The sequence below is a fragment of the Callospermophilus lateralis genome, chromosome 14, assembly GCF_048772815.1.
Source record: "Callospermophilus lateralis isolate mCalLat2 chromosome 14, mCalLat2.hap1, whole genome shotgun sequence".
NCBI lineage: Eukaryota > Metazoa > Chordata > Mammalia > Rodentia > Sciuridae > Callospermophilus > Callospermophilus lateralis.
This window is the reverse complement of record NC_135318.1, coordinates 23,125,414-23,142,626: the sequence shown is the minus strand read 5'-3', so window position 1 is coordinate 23,142,626 and position 17,213 is coordinate 23,125,414. Positions and strand designations below refer to the sequence as shown.

The 17,213-nt window shown below is 38.0% G+C and overlaps 1 protein-coding gene across 11 annotated transcripts in view; it reads right to left on the bottom strand.

Moving 5' to 3' along the window:
* Window positions 1-16,979, bottom strand: part of Lclat1 (lysocardiolipin acyltransferase 1) — a 233,340-nt gene extending 216,361 nt beyond the window's left edge. For 9 of the 11 annotated variants that reach the window (XM_076832830.2, XM_076832818.2, XM_076832819.2 and 6 more), the window contains exon 1: window positions 16,812-16,979. The gene's annotated coding sequence lies outside the window, so the exon portion shown is untranslated. Of the gene's footprint in view, window positions 1-15,537; window positions 15,623-16,684; window positions 16,761-16,811 lie in introns of those variants that run through there. The other 2 variants (XM_076832820.2, XM_076832822.2) reach the window with 2 other exon arrangements.
* Window positions 16,980-17,213: the final 234 nt, after the last annotated feature.

Genomic DNA, 17,213 nt, shown 5'->3' with positions numbered 1-17,213 from the left:
ATCAATGACAGATCTCCAAATGGCTGCCTTATAGAAAATGACAAACTGATTCTAAAATTTCTGTGCATTTGCAGGAACTCACAATATACAAAACAATGTTGAAAATGAAGAACAAAGTAGGACACGTACTTTCTGTTTTCAAAACTTCCTACCAAACAATGGTAATCAAGATAGTTGGTATTGGGCTGGGGTTGTGGCTCAGCGGTAGAGCAGTCGCCTAGCATGTTTGAGGTCCTCAGTTGGATCCTCAGCACCACATATAAACAAATAAAATAAAGGTATTGTGTCTACATACAACTAAAAAAAAAAAATTAAAAACAAAAAAGATAGTTGGTATTGTCATAAGGATAGATGCATGAATGGAATGGATATGAGATTTCAGAAATATATCCATGAGTCTTTATGCAAACACCACATGGTTCAACAGTTGCACACCTGGATATTTACCTCAGAGAAGTAGTACACAGTCACACAAAGACCTGTACCCAAATGTTCACAGCATATTTATTCCTAACAGTCAAACACTAGAAATAATTCAGATGTCCTTCAATGGGTATTTCCATATGAAGGAATATTAAGGATACTGATATGAGGAATATTAAGGACAAAAAAAAAGAACAAACTATTGATTCATGTAATAACTTCAATTCCAGGAAATTACGTTAAGTGAAAAACACCAATTCCCAAGAATTGTATACTGTATAACTCCATTTATATAACATTCGTCTAATGACAAAAATGTAGATTATTTTAAACTATAATTATAGATTCATGTTTACCAGGTCAGGGAAAGGAAGGTTGTAACTAAAAAAAAAGGGCACAATAAAAAATCCTGTGACAAATTCTTCTATATCTTAGCTGTATCAATGTCAAATGTCCTAGTTGTAATTACCACTGAGAAAAACTGGGCAAAGGGGTCATGGCATCTCTTTGTACTATTTCTTACAACTGCATGGGACTCTACAATGATCTCAAAATAAGTCTTAGAAAAGGAGAGAGAGAGAGAGGGAGAAAGTCCCTAAACACTACAGTTTGACAAATCCAGGTAAACAGAACATTACTATTTCTTTTTTTTTTTTCTTCTTTTTTTATTTTATTTTATTTTTTATTTGAGATGGGGTCTTGCTATGTTGCCAAGGTTCGTCTCCAACTCATGGTGCCAAACTACCTTCCTGCCTCAGCCTCCCAAGTGCTGGGACTATAGGCTAAGGCCACTGCACCAAGATCTGATTATTACTATTTTCTAAAAGGAGATGGGTAGGAGGAAGAGAAAAGGGGAAAAGAGAGAGGAGAAGGGGAGAAGGAAAGGGTATAGGAGGACAGGGAAAAACAGAAGGGGTCAGATTTTCAAACATTGTGATTTTAGGAAATTATCAAGTTTCTTTATCTGTAAAGCACAGATTAATATCCAATTCAGTGATAGGCTGAATAACTCAAAATATATCCACACCCCAATCCCTGAAAGACATAATTGTTACTTATGTATGGGGGGGAGAAACTTTTATATAAGTAATAACTATTTTTGCAATGGGGGATTATTTCGAAATTATCAGGGTGGGCCCTAAATACAATTCACATAAAGTACATCTTTTAAGAGGAAGGCAAAGGGAGACTTGACTGCAGACAGAAAGGAGATAGGGAATGTCACCACAGAGGCAGAGGCTGCATGGATGCAGCCATAAACCAAGGAATGCCAGTTGTCACCAGAGCCTAGAAGAGGTCAGGAATGATTCTCCTCTAGAGCCTCTGGAGGAGGCAAGGCCCTACTATACTTCAATCTCAGTTGATTGATACTGATTTCAAAATTTCTTATCTCCAGAACTCTGACTAAATAAATTTCTGGTGTTTTAAGCCACTAGGTTTGTGGTAATTTATTACAGCAGCCATAGGAAACTAATATAAATATCTACCCATCTCCTAGAAATGCTGGGAAAAGTAAATAAGTATGTATGGAAAAGGCCCCTGAGGAGTCTACAGTACAACTGAGAAAATCAGACACAATTTTGGAGTCATTAATTCAAAATAAGAATACAACAGCTCAAATTTTTTAACAGCTAAAAAATGCTAGATTATAAAATATATATGTATATATATATATATCTTTGGGAATACTTACACCTAATGTAAACTCAGTTCTCTGAAGATCAGCCACTCAACAGACAAGAACTATTTATCGCAGTAGCAAAAACTGAGAGTCAATTTTGGGCTGGGGATGTGCCTCAAGCAGTAGCGCGCTCGCCTGGCATGCGTGCAGCCCGGGTTCGATCCTCAGCACCACATACAAAGATGTTGTGTCCACTGAAAACTAAAAAATAAATATTAAAAAATTCTCTCTCTCTCTCTTTAAAAAAAAAAAAAAAAGAGTCAATCTTGATTAACTCTGACTTCTAATATATTTCTTCTCTGAAGGAAAGAGAAGCTCAATTGAACTGGTTTCATGCCTACCATAAATTTAACAAAATGAGGTCATTCTGGCACTGCCTGGACTCCTCTAAATTATTTCAATTCTCCTTTTCTTCACACTCATTCTTACAAAACAAAGCAAACATAATTCTTCCTTTACTTTAATCAATCAGTTTTAATGAACAACCACATTTAAAATACAACTTAAGCCCACCACCTCTGACCAGAGGCTGGACAGGAACCACTGCGCCCCACCTCCTTGGGAGCCAGGAACCACAGTGCCTGCACAGAGAAGAACACCGCACCTGGGAGGACAGGAACACCACACTGTGGGTCCCTATCCACCAACCTGTGGCTACAGCCAAACCACCTCCATCTTGGGACACTGCAGCCATAGCCATAGTCCTTGTCACGTGTAATCTCCACCATGGGACAACGGCCAGGGCCAGAGGCAGCTGCTACTGGAGCACCACACACCACAGTATGCCATCACTGAATAGGCCACCCAACGCCATCATACAGCCCATCCTTCCAGCCACATCTCTGAAAGCAGTTACCTCCATCTTGGGACACCTCCACTGCTATCTTGGGTTACCTCCACTGCCACCTCCACCACCTTTAGTTGGGGCAGATTCCATCTTGGGACACTGACTGAGACCTGGAAGCCCAACAGCAAGCTACCTACAGTCTTGATGCTACTGCCACCACCAACTAGGGCTGTGGCCGCTTCCATCTAGGGGCAACAACCAGGACCTGGAAGACCATCACCAAGGTCCCTGTGGGCCCATTTGCACCAGAGGTATCCCTACTAGATGTGCTGACAGTCACAATCCTGTTGTGGAGGGGACAGGGAGCCTTGCATGGGGTTGCCTCTTTTTTTTTCTTTTATCTTCTCCTGCTAACAACCAACTTCTTTTGATTCCCCTTTCACTTATCCTATAATCTAATACCTCTATATTCTCACATTTTACCTCATCAACTCACATCCTACCCGACCCCTTCTGTCTCCGACCACCACCAGAAACTGTAAACCCTTATGCAAACCTACTGGCTATATGGTAGAAGATAATCGTACTCGTCTTATAATGGCAAAACTGTCAGTATCTAAATAGAAGCTAATTGATTTATGGCTGTGTATTAGTTGCACTGGGTACTGTAAACATTGATGTCCCCCTTAAAGGTGAGGTATTTGTAACCTGCAGGGTCACTACAAGATTATAGGGTAAAAACTACAATACCTCAGATCCACACTGCAAGAGAGGAAGACACATAGACAACATGAAAATACAACAGAGGAAAATGCCCCAAACAAACCAAGATACTTTAATAATAGAATCCATTGACAGCTCAGTAGATGAAATAACAGAGAAGGCGTTCAGAATGTACATAATTAAAATGACCTGGGAATTAAAGAATGAGCTAAGAGAGCAAATACAGGCAAAAACTGACCACTCCAACAAAGACATAAGACAGCAAATACAGGCAGCAAAGATTAATTCAAGAAAGGGATAGAGATTTTGAAAAATAATCCAAATAGAAATCCTTGAAATGAAGGAAACAATAAACCAAATTTAAAAAAAAAAAAATAGAAAGCATCACCAACAGACTAAATCACTTGGAAGACAGAACCTCAGACAATGAAGACAAAATATACAATCATAAAAATAAAGTTGACCACACAGTAAAAATGGTAAGAAACCATGAATAGAACATCCAAGAATTATGGGATAACATCAAAAGACCAAATCTAAGATTTATTGGGATAGAGGAAGGAACAGAGTTTCAAACCAAAGGAATGCACAATCTCTTCAATGAAATAATATCAGAAAATTTCCAAAACATGAAGAATGAATTGGAAAATCAAATACAAGAAGCTTACAAATGTACAAAATTACAACAGATCTACATTATAATGAAAATGACTAGCATACAGAATAAGGATAAAATTTTAAAGGCCACAAGAGAGAAGAATCAGATTATGTATAGGGGAGACCAATTCAGATCTCAGCAGATTTTTCAACCCAGTCCCTTAAGGAAAGGAGATCCTGGAACAACATATACCAAGCGCTAAAAGAAAATGGATGCCAATCAAGAATCTTATATCCAGCAAAATTAAACTTCAGAGTTAATGACGAAATAAAAACCTTCCATGATAAAACAAAAGTTAAAGAATTTACAGCAAGAAAGCCTGCACTACAGAACATTCCTGGCAAATATTCCATAAGGAGGAAATGAAAAAGAATACTGAAAATCTGCAAAGGGAGGGAACTACACTAAAGGAAAAGCCAATCAAGTCAAGTTAAAAACCAAAAATAAACCAGAATGACTGGGAATACAAAACATATTTCAATAATGGCCTAAACTCATCAATTAAAAAACACAGACTGCCAGACTGGATTTTTTAAAAAAAGACCCAACAATATGCATCCTTCAAGAGACTCATCTCACAGGAAAAACATCCACAGACTGAAGGTGAAAGGATGGGGAAAAAACTTATCACTCACATGGATCGCATAAACCAGCAGGGGTTTCCATCCTCATATCAGATAAAGTAGACTTCAAACCAAAGTTAGTGAAAAGGGATAAAAAAGGACATTTCATACTACTCAAGGGAATCATACCTCAACAAGATATAAATATCTATGCCCCAAACAATGAAGCATCTATGTGTATCAAACCAACCCTTCTCAACTGCAAGAATCAAATAGACCACAACACAATAATACTGGGTGACTTCAGCATACCTCTCTCACCACTGAACAGATCTTCCAAACAAAAACTAAACAAAGAAACTATAGAACTCAATAAAACAATTATTTAGACTTAACAGATGTAAATAGAATATTTCACCCATCAACAAGCAAATACATTTTTTTCTTAGCAGCACATGGATCCTTCTCCAAAAAAGACCACATGTTATGTCACAAAGCAAGTCTTAGCAAATACAAAAAAACAGAGATATTACTCTGCATTCTATCTGACCATAATGAAAAGAAATTAGATATGAATGATAAAACAAAAAATAAAAGCTACTTCAACACCTGGAAACTAAATAATATGCTACTCATCAGTGAGGAGATAAAAAAATTCTTAGAGGTAAGTGAAAACTCTGATACTATGTATCAAAATCTCTGGGATACTATGAAGGCAGTGCTAAGAGGAAAGTTTATTTTTAATAAAGTTAAAATTTAATTAGTTAAATTTTTTTAAAAGTTAAAATTTAAGGAAAGTTAATATTTATTTTTTAGTTTTCAGCGGACACACACTTGTTTGTATGTGGTGCTGAGGATCGAACCCAGGCCACACGCATGCCAGGCGAGCACGCTACCGCTTGAGCCACATCCCCAGCCCCATAAGAGGAAAGTTTATTGCATTAAACTCATTCATTAAAAGAAGAAAAAGATAAATGACTTAACATTACATTGAGAAGCCCAAAGAAAGTAAGAACAAACCAACACCAATAGTAGAAGACAGGAAATACTTAAAATCAGGGCTAAAATCAATAAAACTGAATCAAAAGAACTCAAAAACATTGAAAAAACAAAAAGCTAGTTCTTTGAAAAAATAAATAAAATTGACAAACCCACAGCCACCCTAATAAAAAGAGGGAGAAAGAAAACTCAAATTACTAAAATTCATGATGAAAAAGGAAGTATCACAACAGACACTACTGAAATACAGAAGACAATTAGAAACTATTTTGAAAATTTATACTCCAGTAAAATAGCCTTGAAGACACCAATAAATTTCCAGAGGCATCTGATCTACCCAAACTGAACCAAGAGGACATATGCAACTGAAACAGATCAATTTCAACAAGGAAATAGAAGACGCCATCAAAAGCCTACCAACTAAGAAAAGCTCAGGACCAGACGAATTCTCAGCCAAGATATACGAGACCTGCAAAGAATAATTAATACCAATACTCCTCAAATTATTCCATGAAATAGAAAAGGAGGAAACCCTTCCAAACTTATTCTATGAGGCTAGTATCATCCTGATACTAAAACCAGACAGACACACATCAAGGAAAGAAAATTTCAGACCAATATCCCTGATGAACATAGATGCAAAAATTCTCAATAAAATTCTAGCAAGTTGCATACAAAAACATATTTTAAAAATAGTGAAACATGATCAAGTAGTGTTCATCCCAGGGATGCAAGGATGGTTCAACACACAGAAATCAATAAATGTAATTCATCACATCAAAAGACCTAAATATAAGAATCATATGATTATATCAATTGATGCACAGAAAGCATTTGACAAAATGCACCCTTTTAAGTTCAAAACACCAGAAAAACAAGGGATAGTAGGAACATACCTCAACATTATAAAAGATATTTATGCTAAACCCAAGGCCAACATCATTCTAAATGGAGAAAAACTGGAAACATTCCCTCTAAAAACTGGAACAAGCCAGGGATGCCTTCTTTCACCACTTCTATTCAGCATAGTCCTTGAAAGTCCAGCCAAAGCAATTAGATGAAAGAAATTAAAGGGATACGAATAGGAAAAGAACCTAAACTACCACTATTTGCTGAAGACATGATTCTATACTTAAAGAATCCAAAAAAATTTCACCAGAAAACTTCTAGAATTAAAAAATGAATTATGAATTCAGCAAAGTAGCAGGATATAAGATCAATAGCCATAAATCAAATGCATTTCTATACATCAAGTGATGAATCCTCTAAAAGAGAAATTAGGAAAACTATCCCATTCACAATAGTCTCAAAAAAAAATAAAATATTTCGGAATCAATTTAACAAAACAGGTAAGAGACCCCTACAATGAAAACTACAGAATACTAAAGAAAAAAAAAAATGAAGAAGACCTTAGAAGATGGAAAGATCTCCCCTCTTCTGAGATAGGCAGAATTAATATTGTCAAAATGACCACACCACCCAAAGTACTTATCAGATTCAATGCAATTCCAATTAAAATCCCAACATCATTCCTTATTGATATATAAAAAACAATCATGAAATTTATTTGAAAAAAATAAGAGACCCAGAATAGCCAAGCAATCCTTAGCAAGAAGAGTGAAGCAGGTGGCATCACTATACCAGACCTTAAACTATACTACAAAGCTATAGTAACAAAAATGGCATGGTATTGGCACCAAAACAGACACATAGACCAATGATACAGAATAGAGACAAACCCACATAAAGTTATCTCATATTAAACAAAAGTGCCCAAAACACACATTGGAGAAAAGATAGCCTCTTCAACAAATGGTTCTGGGAAAACTGGAAATCCATATGATACAAAATGAAACTAAACTCCTCTCACCATGCACAAAACTCAACTCAAAGTGGATCAAGGACCTAGGAATTAGACCAGAGACCCTGCGCCTAAAAGAAGAAAAAGTAGGTCCAAATCTTTACCATGTTGGCTTAGGGTCTGACTTCCTTAACAAAACTCATACTATAACACAAGAAATAAAATCAAGAATCAATAAATGGGATCAATTCAAACTAAAAAAAAAGCTGCTTCTCAGCAAAAGGAACAATCAATGAGGTGAAGAGAGAGCCTACATTTGGGGAGCAAATTTTTGCCACACACACACACATCAGATACAGCACTAATCTCATGGATATATAAAGAACTCAAAAAACTTAACACCACAAAAACAAACAACCCGATCAATAAAGGGGCTAAGGAGCTGAACAGACACTTCTCAGAAGAAGATATACAATCGATTAACAAATATATGAAAAAATGTTCAACATCCCTAGCAATTAGAGAAGTATAAATCAAAACTACTCTAAGATTTCATCTCACTCCAGTCAAAATAGCAGTTATCAAGAATACAAACAACAAGAAGTGTTGGCAAGGATGTGGGGGGAAAAGCACCCTCATACACTGCTGGTGGAACTGCAAATTGGTGCAACCAATCTGGAAAGCAGTATGGAGATTCCTTAGAAAACTTGGAATGGAACCACCATTTGACCCAGCTATCCCACTCCTTGGTCTATACCCAAAGGACTCAAAAACAGCATACTATAGTGATGCAGTCACATCAATGTTCATAGCAGCATAATTCACATTAGCCAAACTGTGTAATCAACCTAGATGCCTATCAATAAATAAATGAATGAATAAAGAAACTGTGGTAAATACACACAGGATGGAATATTACTCAGCAATAAAAGACAATAAAATCGTGGCATCTGCATGTAAATGGATGCAGTTGGAGAATATAATGCTGAGTAAGCCAATACCAAAAACCCAGAGGCCAAATGTTTTCTCTGATAAGTGGATGCTAATCCTTAATGGGGTGTGGGGGGCATGGTATGAGAGAAGGAAGTTTGGATGGGGCAAAGGGGAGGGAGGGACATGGGGGTAGGTAAGGTGGTGAAAGGAGACGGACAACATTACCCTAGGTACATGTATGATTGCATGAATGGTGTGACCCTACTTTGGGTACAACCAGAGAGATCAAAACTTGTGCTCTGTTTGTGTATGATGAATCGAGGAGCATTCTGTTGTCATATATAACAAACACATTAACATTTATTAGAACAAATAAATAAAATTATATATATTAAAAATAAATAAAAATTAAAAATAAAATACAAGTTTAAATTTAACTTAAATCTGTAGTTACATTATATTAACTATTATTGTAGTTACAAGTATATTATCCCAGTAATTCACGCTCTCCAGTCTGAGCAATACATAATAAAATATCATTGTTTCTTCTTATAAACCTGGTAATATATTTTTACTGAATTCCACGGCGACATAATGGAGAATGCATGAGTATTAAAAAAAAAAAATGTAAAAACACATGACAACACATGAAAGGGGAAACAGCAAAAAAGGATGTCTCATTTAAAATTACCACATGGGACTGGGGTTCTAGCTCAGTGGTAGAGCACCTGCCTAGCACATGTGAGGCACTGGGTTTGATCCTCAGCACCTCATAATAAATAAATAAATAAATAATGAATAAAGGTATCATGTCCATCTACAACTAAAAAAAAAAAATTAAGTCTTCTTCTTAAAACAACAAGAAGAAAATCCTACCACGTCATTGACAGAATCAGCAAATCAACCACAAAGTTAATGTCCAGCAAGAATATTCAAAAATTCAAAAGACACACTCTTTACTCAAAGAATCCTTAAGTACAGTATGTTTTAAATTTATATTGCTTTAAAACAAGCATGAAAGCATAGCAGTTAAGAGCACAGTCTCTAAAACTAGAACATTTAGGTTTGAATTTATGTCATTTAATCTCTTTGGGTCTCAGATTCTTCAAAAGGAAAAATGAGGATAATACTAGTATTTATCTCAAAATGGAAGTTATAAAGATAAAAGGTGTTAAAGCACTTACAATGGAATTTGATAGATAATAAGCATTTGGTAAATATTAGCTATTATCCCTTTGCCCCAAATACTGGGGACTGAACCCAGGCCACTCTACCATTAAGCTACATCCTTGGCCCTTTTTCTGTTTTACTTTGAGACAATTTCTCTGTAAGGACTCATCTGAACTGTCATCTTGACTGGATTAAGATATTCCTGAAATTAGGAGGCTACAGGGTGTGTCAATGAGGGTGTTTCTAAGAATGATTAGCATGTGAAACAGCAAACTGAGGGAGAGATCCACCCTAAGTATGGGCAGCACAGTCCAATAGGTTGAGGGCCTAAATGGAACAAAAAGTTAGAAGAACAAGGAAGTAGACCCAAACTCAATTCTTAGCTGATGCTTTGACTTCTGCTGGGATGGCTTGAAGATATCAGTTCCTTCCTGATATCTCTAGTTCCTTCATTCTTCCAAAGTGGTCTCTAACCAGCAACTCTCCAGGAAGTTTCCAGGTCTCTGGGGATACATTATTGATTCCTCTTATTCTGAGGCTCCAACTTCTTGGAATAGCTACCTATTCCTTCAACTCTCCAGCCTGCAGGTGGCCTGCAGATTATCTAGAGTTCAGTGATATAAGCCAATCTAATGTATCACCATATAAATATTAAAAAAGTGATATTTTAGATTGGCTTACATGACTGAGAAAACTAAAGAATATGAATATATTCTGTTAGTTCTGTTCCTCTAGAGAACCCTGACTAATATATTCTTGTTAAGTTGACCAGGCTGGCCTTGAATTTACGATCCTCCTACCTCAACCTCCCAAGTAGCCAGGATTACTGGAATTCACCGCCCACCATGTTAGCTACTATCTATTATAAAAGAGGTTATCATTACTACCTAGATCTTACCCAACTCTGTTCCCATCACCAAGCTTATGGTAGGTATTCAAAAATGTTCAAGTAAAGAAACATTTTGGTACTCAAGCTACTAGTTTTCATCATTTTCTCCCTAACCCCACAAAGGTAAACTTTTATTTAAAAGCCACAGAATATAAGAATGAAATCACTACAAGAAAGTAATTATATTATTTACAGAACAGCAGAAAGAGCCATATCCAAAGGTGCCTTTCCCAAGACAAGTTTCCTCCAGCAGAGTTAGAAACAACCCTTTCACTCCACCCAGCCCTAAGGACGACTGCCACCACTCCTTTGTGTTCCATCATTCTCATTCCCAACTTTCGTCCAGCATTTCTGTTCTTTGTAACAGCACTACCAGATACCAGCTCACCAAAATGCTATTCATGAGTTCTCCCAAGGGAATTTACTATTTCTTTGTACAAACATAACATATATGTGAATTCTTGAGATGGAAAACTAAGGGAAATGTAAGCATTCCCTTCATCTGCATCCCTAGAACAGTGATCCACTCCTCTGAGGAAGTAAACAAGCTTTCAGAAACCTCAACTGTGAAAGACTGAGGATAGAATGGTAAATCATCTACTGTTAGCTTTCACCCACGGCCACCCTCAGATGTCCTTTTCATTTGCCTCCCTGTTACCACCGTAAGACCCCAGAGGCCTATTGCCTCTCTAGGGAGAGGTCTGAGTGAAGGCCTTTTGGGTTATTATCTTACCCTCAACAGTACAGGGTCTCACCAAAGGCTCTTCTTAGCTCCATTATGGCATTCAAAACCTTGCAGCCAAAGGAAGTACAGCCTGTCCTTGTTATCTAAGGACAATCAGCACAGCAGGGGAAAAGGCCACTCAGCAATTTCTCTTAAATAAGGACCATCAAAATGGCAAAAAAGAGTTAATGAGAATTTCTTGGGCTGGGGATGTGGCTCAAGTGGTAGCGCGCTCGCCTGGCATGCGTGCGGCCCGGGTTCGATTCTCAGCACCACGTACAAACAAAGATGTTGTGTCCGCCTATAACTGAAAAATAAATATTAAAAAATTCTCTCTCTCTCTCTCTCCTCTCTCTCTCTTTAAAAAAAAAAAAAAAAAAGAATTTCTTAAAAAAAAAAAAAATCAACTTTTCATAATGTACCATGTATTATATTGATAAAATTTAGGTTATACTTGCAATTATGTACTAGTTCCTATGACAAGGAATAAATAAATTGATGGAGGGCTTGGAGCATAACTTTGTAACCAATCTATATAACAGCATGATATGACAGCTTTGATTTCACATTTGCTTTTTTGAAAGACAATTATATAAAAGTCATTTCAGAACAAAAAAAAATTTATATTTCATAATTTTCTCTCCTAGATCTTCTCAAACTACTTTTAAAAGAATTTAAAGCATATCTCTCAACATTATCCCTGCTGGTTTTTCTCATCAAGTAAACTAGTCTAGCATCTAGCACTGTCATATTCTTACTTACGTCTCTTTATTATGATTATTATAATTATTACTATTAAAGTACAATGTATTTATGGTGAGGTACACAAATAGTAGAATCTACAACTTAAATTTTTACACAGTCATATGCCTATTCCAAGACACAGAATATTTTCCAACGTCCTAGAAGATTTCCTCCTGCCCCTTCCTAGTCATTCTCCACCACCCTGAAGTAACCATTATTCTGACTTACATCATCATGAAGTAGTTGTTGTTTCTGAACTTCATTTAACGGAATCATGCACTATGCAATCTTATATCTGCCTTAGACTATGAGATCTCACCATGTTGATGTGTGTTTTTGTAGTTTATTCTCTTTTTATTGCTTTTCTAATGATTCCTTTTATATCACAATTTATTAATCCATTCTGCTGATGAGCATTCAGATTGTATCCAATTTGGGGTTATTCTGAATAAAGACATATGAACATTTTCATGCACTTTTTCTAAACACATGCATTCATCTCTCCTGGATATACCTAGAAATAGAATGACTGGATTATAGGTAAGAGTGGACACAGCTACAGTTTTTCAAAGTGACTGTACCATTTTACACTCCAACCAACACTATCTATGTGATCCAGTCAATCTACATCCATGCCAACATTAGCACTGACCATCTTTTAATTTTAGCTAATCTGGAAGGCATATGAATATCTCATTATTGTTTAATTTATATTTCCCTGTTGACTATGAGTATCTTTTTATATGCATGCTGGCCATATAGAAAGTACCCTTCAAGTTTCATTTTCTAATTAAATTCTTTTTCTTACTGATTTTACCAATAAATAAACATACATATTCTGAGTATAAGGCCTTGGTCAGATATATGAATTGCAAATTTCTTCTTCCAGTCTGTATTTTGTTCTTCATTCTCTTAACAGTGACTTTTAGATGGAGGGAAGTTATCAGTTTTAATGAAATGTCAAGACAAATTTATCACTCATTTTTATCACTGCTTTCTGAGTCCTTTCAAAAATGTCTATCTACTCTACTCACTTATTCCTTGATTTATGCTTATGATTTGAGAAGTTCTCCACCATACTCACAATTCATGAAATACTGCATCTTTGAAGGGCTTGCATTTTCATCTTGCTGTCGATTTGCAGTGCATTCATATTATGTTGTTAGGTGCTGGATAACTATCATTATAAATGTTGGGTGATCCACTTTATAAACTAGAGAATTCATCAGTGATACTTCATATTCCATATTAAAAACACTTCTGTACAAATATTAAGAACCTAATATAAATTTTAAAATTCTAAAGCCCATTATCACAGCTTTTTTCCCCAAACATACCTTAAATAATTCTTCCTTTCCCTTTGAACCCAATCATGAAGAAGCCCTGCTGCATTCTTTTTCTTAAATTAATGAAAAACAAATTTCCAATTTCCAACCATATAGTTACAAAACAAACTTACTTTACTCTTGCCTCTACTGACCCAGCAGGTGTTCCGCCTCCTCCACCCTGGGCCACTTCACACCTAATCCATTTTATATTCTGCTTTCAAAACATGTGGAATTTGAACTCTGCTCTGCCACAGCTGATGACCTGGTTCACTCCCTCATCAACTCATCTGGAGTCTGAAACTAGCCTTAACTGGTCTCTTTCTTACATTCTGTCTTTCACCCTGTCCCAAATCACCTCTCAAGAATATAATTTTGATCATGTTACTCATCTAATAAAATCCTTCTTCAGTCCTTACTGCCCACAGGATAAAGTCTCTTAAAGTTTCTCTTAGCTGAGAATTCCAACCTAGCTTCTCTCCCAGCAATACTTACAACACTGTCATATGACCCTCATAGGACCTCTCATTCATGCTGGCTTCACATTGCTTCCTCAAACTACCAGAGCCCTTTCTTCTGTATCCTCCAGTTAGTTCTCTTCCTCTCTTGGCCAGGTCCATCCCAGTAGAAGCAACCGTTCCCTTTTATGTGTACCCCCCACAGCTATATTTGAGTTCTCAGCACAATGTATTAGTTAATCATTTATTTGTTCATCTCATTCACTAGTCTTCAAATTTCTGGACTTCAGTTTCTCCTTGAACTCTTCAAAATAAGATCAGGAATTAATCTTTAAATCCCAAAGTCTTGGCAAGATTACTATAAAAAGGTTCAAAGAAAGAATGAATGGCCCTAAGTCACTTTTATTTGTGATTTTTTTTCCTATAAAGATTAGAAAAATTAGCAATGAACCTTCCTAAAACAATTTTTTAAAGTACCCAGCAAGTTCTTCTTGCAAAGAATTTTCTTTTTCCAGTACTAGGAATTGAACCTAGGGCCTCATGCATGCTAGGCAAATGCTCCACCATTTAGTTACATCCCCAGTCCTTTTTATTTTATTTTCAGACTTTGTTGTCAAGTTACCCAGACACGCCTAGAACCGGTGATCCTCCTGCCTCACCCTCCAGAGTAGCCAGGATAATGGCTACTATATAATGGTATAATGGTACAAGCTATCATGTCTAGCTCTTTCAAAGAATTTCATCAAAATTCAAATATTAATTATTGACATGTGTTTCCTAGTAGAAATAGTCACAACTCTTTGTTTTAAACTACCTTTTAAACTAATAACATCAGGGGCTGGGGATGTGGCTCAAGTGGTAGCGCGCTCGCCTGGCATGCGTGCGGCCCGGGTTCGATTCTCAGCACCATGTACAAACAAAGATGTTGTGTCCGCCGATAACTAAAAAATAAATATTAAAAAACTCTCTCTCTCTCTCTCTCTCTCTCTCTCCTCCTCTCTCACTCTCTTAAAAAAAAAATAAATAAATAAACTAATAACATCAAAAGTAGGATGAATATACCACTTAAGCAAAGTAAGTGACTGTAGTCATCACAGATCACTACTAGATGCCAACAAAATGAATCAGTTATTATTTAACAACTAAAAGATCACAAACAATGATTCCCTTGAAATCAATTACAGAACAAATCTGTTCACATATTTCCCCTTAACACATAAATCTGTATATAAACAGACAACAGGCATACAGTTTACAAACATAAGCTTAAACATAATGACAATAGTAATTATACACTTTGGTACAAAATTACTGAATTTCAATGTGTCTCACATTTCTTGTCTGTAAAACAAAGATGATAACTTCATAATGCTGCTAGCTGAGAGCATGTAATAAGGCCCTGGACACACTGCATGGCCAGCAAGTGCATAATAAAAATATCAACCCTAATCACTGTACTTTTAACTTTTTAAAAAATCCTTTTACATACACTCTCTTTTTCCTCCTTCACAACAGCACAATGAAATTATCTAGGCAAAAAATGCTATCGCCATTTCAGAGATAGGGCATCCAACAGAGCAGTTACAAGATTGCCCTAAAATACTTCAAGGCACAGTTTGAACATAATCACACATAATTTCAACCCCAAAACAAACTGACCAAATCTCCAAAGATCCATTTGGAAGAGTCTTTGGGGATTTCCCCATTATTTCCTTCTGGTGGTCAGCAGCAACCGCTTTCAGACCTGTAGGGATAGATGATTCCCACAATTTGCTCAAGTTGAAAGGTAGAAGCAGCCTCACTTTCACAGTGCCTGACTCACACAAAGTGTTACGTGCTTCCTCAATTACAGAACATTAATTCCACAAAAATCAAGCCTGTCACAAAACAGGAAAAATTACTTAATTATGCTTTATCTACCTGTCACATCAAACTACAACATAAAAATTGGAAAAAAAAGCAATTTTCTTTCACTAACTCGAAAATATACAATTTTTCATAAAGGACTTTGATCAAAACAGTTTTTAAAACCCAACTAGTTATACTTCATGACACATTTCTTTGCCCAAATAAGTGAGGAATATGAATAATGTTTCATCTTAGCAATACCTTAAACAACACTTAAGTATTTTTAGTTTAAACTGAAATTCACTCCCCAATCTTATCCATATAAAGCAATTAAGTGCCTCTATGAATACAGTAATGAACTTCAAAGGCAGATGCAATGCTGCAAGAAAACGCACCCCAAACCCAGGAACCCACCAGAAAGCAGAATGGCTCTACAACTACAAGTAAGAGCCTTATCTTTCTATCTCTTCAAACAGGCAGTTAAATGCGAAGAAGCCTCGTAAAAATCAGGTTTTGGCATCAGCCTCTAGCAAAGCCTACCTTTACCTTCGCGGCACTGCCACGCTGGCAGCTACGACTCACACCTCTTTATGCAAAACAGCTGCAGCCCCTGCCCTCGACAGCTCCCGCTCAAGTCTGGCACGTGGCTGCCACTTGCGACATTTAGGCTCAGGAGATTTTAACAGGGGCATGCTCGGGGTGTGGTCAGGACAGTGCAGCTCCCAGAACCCCCGAGGTCTGGGCGGGAAGGTCCCACGCTTCGTCCAGAGCACCAACGGGGCACCCAACCCTGCCCGCCCCACGGCCACCTCGCCCTCGCCGCCCTGACTCCCGCGGCCCCTCGGCTGCCAAGGCCTGCGCCACCTTCTGCGAATCGCTCGCCCGCGTCTCCTCAAAGCTGAGAGGGTGAAACCTCCCCGCAAGCTGGAACCCCAATTCCCAGCGGAGTGACCATTACCTGGCCCGCAGCCCGGGGGAGACCCGCAGCTCGCGGTTGCGCCTCCCCCTCCCGCAACTCGGAGATCCCCGGGTCGCCGCCATTTTACCCGCATCCTATCCCCCACCCGGCAATTCTGGCCGCCCACCTGTGACGGGCAGGGAATGCCGTGCCACTCCGCAGGGGGCACGTGGACAGGCCGGAGATTCCTGAGGGGTCAAACCTCGGGGTAGAACCCGCCGCTAATTCATCCCGAAGCGAGGAGGTACCCGGCCGTCGCCCTAGTAATGCGTCCCGCCAGGATCCATCCTGATTGGCTGCGGGAGCCCTGACGCAACGGCGTCCCCGGCTGCGTGGGAAGCCCGGGTCTCCGGCGTCCCGCCCCTGCCCTGCGGCCGGGGAGCACCCTGGGCGTGTGTCCCTGAGGGTTCCTTTAAAGGGGCCTCACGTATTTCCTTCTCTGACCTGCTGCGCGGAGGGGGTCCAGAGGACCTTGGGTGCAGAGGCGAGAAACCAAATTGGAAATTCAGCGGAGGTCTCTGCCCAAGGG